General features: G+C 42.2%; 1 pseudogene across 1 annotated transcript; it reads left to right on the forward strand.

Moving 5' to 3' along the window:
* The first annotated feature begins 4,554 nt into the window (after nt 1-4,554).
* LOC143624019 (transcription factor bHLH61-like) lies at nt 4,555-6,114 on the forward strand (annotated as a pseudogene). The gene is made up of 3 exons (XR_013152017.1): nt 4,555-5,253; nt 5,332-5,491; nt 5,758-6,114. The product of XR_013152017.1 is annotated as a transcription factor bHLH61-like (transcript).
* The last annotated feature ends 331 nt before the right edge of the window (nt 6,115-6,445 follow it).

Consider the following 6,445-nt stretch of genomic DNA (forward strand, 5'->3'; position numbering starts at 1 on the left):
GCATTCTTAAGTCCGAATGGCATCATTTTATAACAAAATGTACCATCGGGCGTCCGAAATGCGGTTTTGTCCTGGTCATCAATGGCCATGTGGATTTGGTGGTACCCCTTATACGCATCCAAGAAGCATTTAAGGCGAAATGGTGCCAACGAATCCACTTTGAGATCAATTTCTGGTAACGGATAACAATCTTTGGGGCATGCTTTGTTCAAATCTTTGAAATCTATGCACATGCGCCATTGTTTGTCATTCTTCGGTACCATTACGGGATTTGCAACCCATGTTTGATATCTACTAACGCGTACGATGCATGCGTCAAGGAGTTCCTTGACTTGGGTTCTACACGCGTTAGTTTGTTCAGGCCCCATTACTCTGCGCTTTTGTACGACTGGCGTAACAGCTGGATCGCACTTGAGCTTATGCTCCGCCTTACTTCGGGGTACACCAGTCATGTCAGCTGGTGCCCACGCAAAGATGTCAGCGTTTTTCTGCAGTAAGCGTTTGAGTAAGGTGCGGGTGGGATCAACGATTGTTGGTCCAATGGTAACGGCCTGGTCGGGGTATTTGCCATTGAAGGCCCATTTTTCTGGTTCAGTGATGGTTGGTTTAGCCTTTTTCGGTTTGGGTTTAGATGAAACAGATGCAATGCATACCTGGGGAATGCCAGAGATCATTGCTACACCCTCAGCTGTTGGCCATCCCATCATGCCATGGACTGAAGATACCACGGCGTTGAATCTTGCCATCCCGTCTCTTCCGAATAGGATGTCGTACGTATGATGTGGCTTTTTCATCACGACAAAATCCACGTCTTCTGTGCGTGAATGATTCCCATCAGTAAGAGTAACGGGGAAAGATAGGATACCCAGGGGTGTTTCTGTACTTCCGTCAAACCCTTCCATTGAAGCGTAGACCGTTTCCAAGCGTTCTTTGTCTTCGTCATCCAGCTTATCAAAGAACTGCCTGTACATCACTGTCGACGAAGCGCCGTTGTCAGCAAGAGTGCGTGAAGTGATGTAGTGCCCCAGCTGGCTTCTGATGACGATGGGGCCTTCTTTGCTGGGGCCTCCTGGCACTCGCGGGAAGCGCACCTCAGCTTCCTTCCACGCGCATGGTTCTGCCACCCGTCTTTTTCTTCCTCTGACCTTGCCATGAACCATGTTGATGCTGATATCGACGGGCTTTCGTCCGTTACCTCTGTACCGGTTGTCATTCCTTCCTCCCTTCCTGATCGATGCCACAAGATGTGCAAGCCTTCCATCCTTGACAAATGTCTCAATAATATCCTTCAAGGATGTGCACTCTTCAGTACCATGACCCTTTGTCCCGTGGAAATCACAGGATTTGCTTTGATCCGCATTAGGTTTCTGCCGGATCAATGGGGCTTTAGGCCATGGCAATTTTTCCGTGGCAAATATCTCCGTGACGCTCTTCGTGAGTGGCGTCCACCGGTGTTTTCGGCTTGAAGGGTGTGTGTTGTCCCTTCCGCCAACAAGAGGGCGAGAGCTGGATGAGGTGTCAAAGTTTACCCTTGACTGCCAAATACCTAGCCTCCTCTTTTTGTTCTGCCGGGCGATCCGGACATTGTTCTCTCTGGTCCTCTGCGTGTAGAGGTGTGTACTCTGGGGAAGATCCCTTCCCAGTTGCTTTTCCGTCTCGGCAAAGCGCTTTGCCGCCGTCATGATGGCATCCCAAGTTGATGGCATGCCATCCTTACCCGTCAATGCGCGGATAAGTTCTGGGTATTCGGCGCCTTGGATGAAGGCGGCGCGAACCAGATCTTCACTTATGTTGCCGAGACTAAGCTTTTTGGAGTTGAAGCGAGTGATGAAGTCTAGTAGGGATTCATCCTCCTCTCTCACGCAGTTAAGGATCGTCCACTGCTCTTCAGTGTACTTCCTCTGTTGGCTGAAATGCTGGCTGAACTTGTTCTGAAAGTCCGCCCAGTCATATATGTGGTGGATCGGTAAACGATCGAACCATGCCCTGGCCGCTCCGACCAGAGTCATCTGGAACATGTAGCACCACGTGGGTTCCGTCCAGTTGCTGACGGTAGCCCCCGCAATGAACCTGTTCAAATGGTCGTCTGGGTCGGATAGACCATCATAAGTGCCAATGTTGGACATTTGTTTGGCACTTCTCGGGGCGATTGCTTCCGCAATGTCCCTTGCGAACTTTGACTTCCCTGCATTTGTAGCAATTGGTCTAAAGGTTTTGGAAAAGTCACGCGGGTTTCTCTCCACGATTGGTTTAAAGGCTTCCCCAAAATTCCTTTTTGGTTGGACGTCCGTTTCCTTACGCTTCCCTTTCGCCTTATGGCGAGGGTTCGCGTCGGTGTCGGACTCCAACTCGTCGTCTGAGTACTCGCAGTCACTGCTCATATTGAGGTGTTGGCGAGTACTGGCGAATTCGTCAGCCTGTTGAACTGAACGCAAGCGTTCGTCCAATTCGGCTTGGAATTCTCTTTGCCGTGCTTCGGCCCACGCCTTCACTTGATCTAGTGTTTGGCGAGGAACCTTCGTTCGTTTTTCCAGTTGGGTATCGGAGAACCCCAATGGAATATTTACTCCACTTGCCCCGGCTTGGGTAGTCGGGGTAGTGTTCGTAAGGATTGTATAACCGCCGGTGTTCCCCCCAGTTGCTGGGGTTGTTACCGGGGTTTCTTGGTCGGTTACTGGCCTTTGAACCGGAGTAACGTTAACCATTTCTTCAGAAATTGTGAAAAAACTAAAATAGTTCTAGCTTTTATGCACGGATGGCGCCAATGAAGAAACACTAAGTGACCCGGTACAGATTATAGATAATCTGAGGGTTAAGTAATGTTTCCCACGGATGAGGTCTAGCTGAGAAGGCTGTTCTTTAGGAGACCTGCAAAACAAACACCGTAAGCTCGTCACTGAGAAGGGGGGGGGGGTTCCTCCTTGTGACCACCCTCCGGCGTGAGAATCAGACTAGGTTGCTCTGAATATAAGTGTATATTAAGAGATTGCTAGATAACTGGATAGCAGATGATCTTACCATTCCAAGATGTTGGAGTATTTATAGCCGAAAGTAGGTTTCCAAGCAGGTACAGCCGGCTGAATAGTATTCCTGTTCTACCAACAGTGGACTATGCACAGGCCATACTGGTTGGTGGGTAGGTTACGGCCAACAGTGACAAAGTCGGCTGCACTATTCCACCAACTGTAGATTATGCACGTCCCACCTACTGTGGATTGTACGCAGGCCATACTGGTTGGTGAAAAGGTTACGGCCAATAGTAACTCTATTCCACCAACTGTAGGCTGTGCATGTCCCACAGTAAGGGTTGGTGAGTAGGCAGCGGCTAATAGTGACAAACAGTACTAGAGGGTGCTCCTCCTCGCACTGTTGTCGGTGAGCTGTCACCCTGTGATTGGCTCATGGGTTGTTCTGGTCAGATCGTCTGTCCTATCCATACCTTGGTAGGTATAGTACAAAAGATCTTTCAGAATCATAGACTGGCTCATTTAGGCGGGATTGTTCCCGCCTTGCTCATTCCTTCATGTGACTACTGAAGTATCTATTGTCTTGTGCGTGTAGCCCTGCTGTCTGCGGGTAGCCTTCCCTGATGGCTTGTATCCGCAACTGCGGGAACAGGCGGGGTACTTCACCATTGGGAGGCTTTCCCTGCGTGTACAGCTTGCGTACTGCGCGTAAGGTTCTATGAGCATGGTGGGTCCTGCGGGAGCAGATGGTCTTTGCGCAGACGTCCCTGTTCAAGGTGAGTCTTGCGGGACCAACTGGGCTCTGCTGGGACCTACCTCTTCAAAACTACTGAAATCACATCATGCAAAAAGGTAAAACTCATATGCATGAAGTGGAATCAACAAACAAATGAGTTTTAATAAGTAGTGATTTGTTTTTTACAAATGAAGGGATTTGTTTTTTGCATATGAAGGGATATTGCTTACTATGAGTTTTACCTTTTTGTATGATGTGATTTCGGTAGTTTATTAGTCAGGGATATTGCCTACAAATTTCAAATTTAATAATGTAAGGATACAATGAAATTAATTTAATATCCTATTTTCATAAATTAATGTAGAATATCCTAACCATTTTCATTTTTTACTTTGGGAGCGTCATCATTCGACGTTTCCCATTGATCGTCCTATGATTAACACCCAAGAAGATAATCACGTAATCTAAATTCAATGTTATCACTTCTTATAGTTATGGTTTACACTTCAAGTAATCGTAAATAAATTTGTTGAAAAGTTTTTTAAAAAGAAAACTTTTAATATTATTATTTTTTAATATTGACTACCATTAAGTAAAATTCACAAGTAAATTTCATTTATTTATACAACTTTTTGTCACTCATTTAGAGGGTCCTGGTTTTATATTGCATCAACTGAAAGGGCCAAAATTGTTTTTACACTTCATGCATAAATTATGGCAAATAAATAGCATTTATCAAATTACCAATTAGTTATTAATTTTTTTATATAAAACACAGAATAATTACACATGGTCTCTACTCACATGTAAAGTTTTTTTTTAAAATAATTAATAGATTTTATAATGACATGGATATATGTCACATGACATGTACATTAGAAAATGAAAATCTACAAACATAAAAACTTTTTCATTGATATAATGAGTTTCTTTAATATTACACACTAAACTTACCTCAAATGCACCAGCTATATGAGCCAAAAGCACTTCCCATCTAGCCATCCATTGAGAGAGATGCACCAACCAATCAGTCAACAAGGTCTCCTTGAAGATCTCTTGGCTCCAACCATTGATACATGGTCCACATTTTCTAATTACTCTCAACAACTCACCACCATTGACACTCAATTATTCTCCACTCAACAAGATGAATTACTACTATTACCTTCTTCTTCATCATTTTCTAACTCATCTTCACTTCTAGACCTCATTTCATCATCCATGCAACCTGATTTCCATTCCCCTTACATCGAAGAATCGATATACTCCTCGGTACCATGTTTCGATACCTTCATCCCGAATAACGAGTCGGTTTCTCCATCATATGATCAACAAGTGTTTCCACTAATGGATGACAATGATGGTGATGAAGGTCACAAGCATGATCAAATTCCTACTGTTTTTGCTATGGAATCAAGTAAGGAAAAGAAGAGTAAGTCTAAGAAAGTTGAAGGACAACCCTCCAAGAATTTAATGGCGGAAAGACGAAGGCGAAAACGGTTAAATGACCGGCTTTCTATGCTTAGATCAATTGTTCCTAAAATAAGCAAGGTATAACAATTAAGCAATATATACCCATGATTTAGCTGTGTTTTGTTTTAAATTAAATAATATTTTTGAAATGGGTAGATAGATAGAACCTCAATTCTTGGAGATACAATAGAATATATGAAAGAACTAATGAAAAAGATTCAAGATTTGAAAGAACAAGATCTTGAATCTAGTGAGGATCATTTGAAACTAGTGGGGAGTTAACATGAATGAATCACAAGTAAGGAATCCCCCAAAGGTACTATTTTTATTCTACAACTCATTATTTTCATGACTAACATATACAAACTTAAGGGGTATTTGGGATTCCTTATTTTATCTTTTTATAACTTTTCATTAAGTTAATAAGTTACAAAAGTGTAACTTATGGAACTTTTTGTCTCACAATATAAGCAATCCCAAACACCTTATTACTTTTCAATAAGTTTATAAGTTATAAGTATGTGAAAATAAGCAATCCCAAACACCCCCTTACTAATTAAATTAAAATACACAATTCAATAGTTTGATGTAGAGAGGGGAAACTCGGATACCCGGATCCAAATTTGTTGTTCAACGAAGCCCGGATTATTATTATCGACGGCGAACACACTTGAAGCACTTGGTCTAGACATTCAACAATGTGTCATAAGTTGTTTTAATGATTTTTCATTACAAGCTTCATGTTCTGAGATATGTTTCTTTTAAAATTAACAACTCTGTGTATATTAATTCATTGAATTATATAAACTAACAAAAATTTTATAAAATTTAGGCACCGGAACATCGATGGATGTTAAATTGCGAAGAAATGAAGCAAATCTTGTTCAGAAATGCAGGTTATGGAGGGAGATGTGTTTAAAGAAAGATGGAAGCAAATGAAATAAATTTAGATGAAAGGTTTTAAACATGTAAAGGTTTAGGTTTTTTTTTTGAATGTTAATGCTTTCCTTCTATTATTTAGATTAAACCGCCATTGCCAGGGATCGAACCCTGAACCTCTCACCCAAAGGCCAAAGCCTTTACCATCCCACCAAAGTGGAGATGGCGTAAAGGTTTAGGGTGGTGATAATGGTTGTTAATTCTTTTGGAGATTTTAGAAATTTTGGACTGTTTTGTTGTTGTAATAAAGCTGTTATGCTTTTTAGTAAATTAATAATAAATGATTGTCCAAAGTCATCAGGTTTTCTAATAATACAAGAAAAACAATTAT

Source organism: Bidens hawaiensis, unplaced genomic scaffold (assembly GCF_021521415.1).
Source record: "Bidens hawaiensis isolate Kalapana, Puna unplaced genomic scaffold, B.hawaiensis_p1.1 tig00003653_1, whole genome shotgun sequence".
Lineage (NCBI taxonomy): Eukaryota > Viridiplantae > Streptophyta > Magnoliopsida > Asterales > Asteraceae > Bidens > Bidens hawaiensis.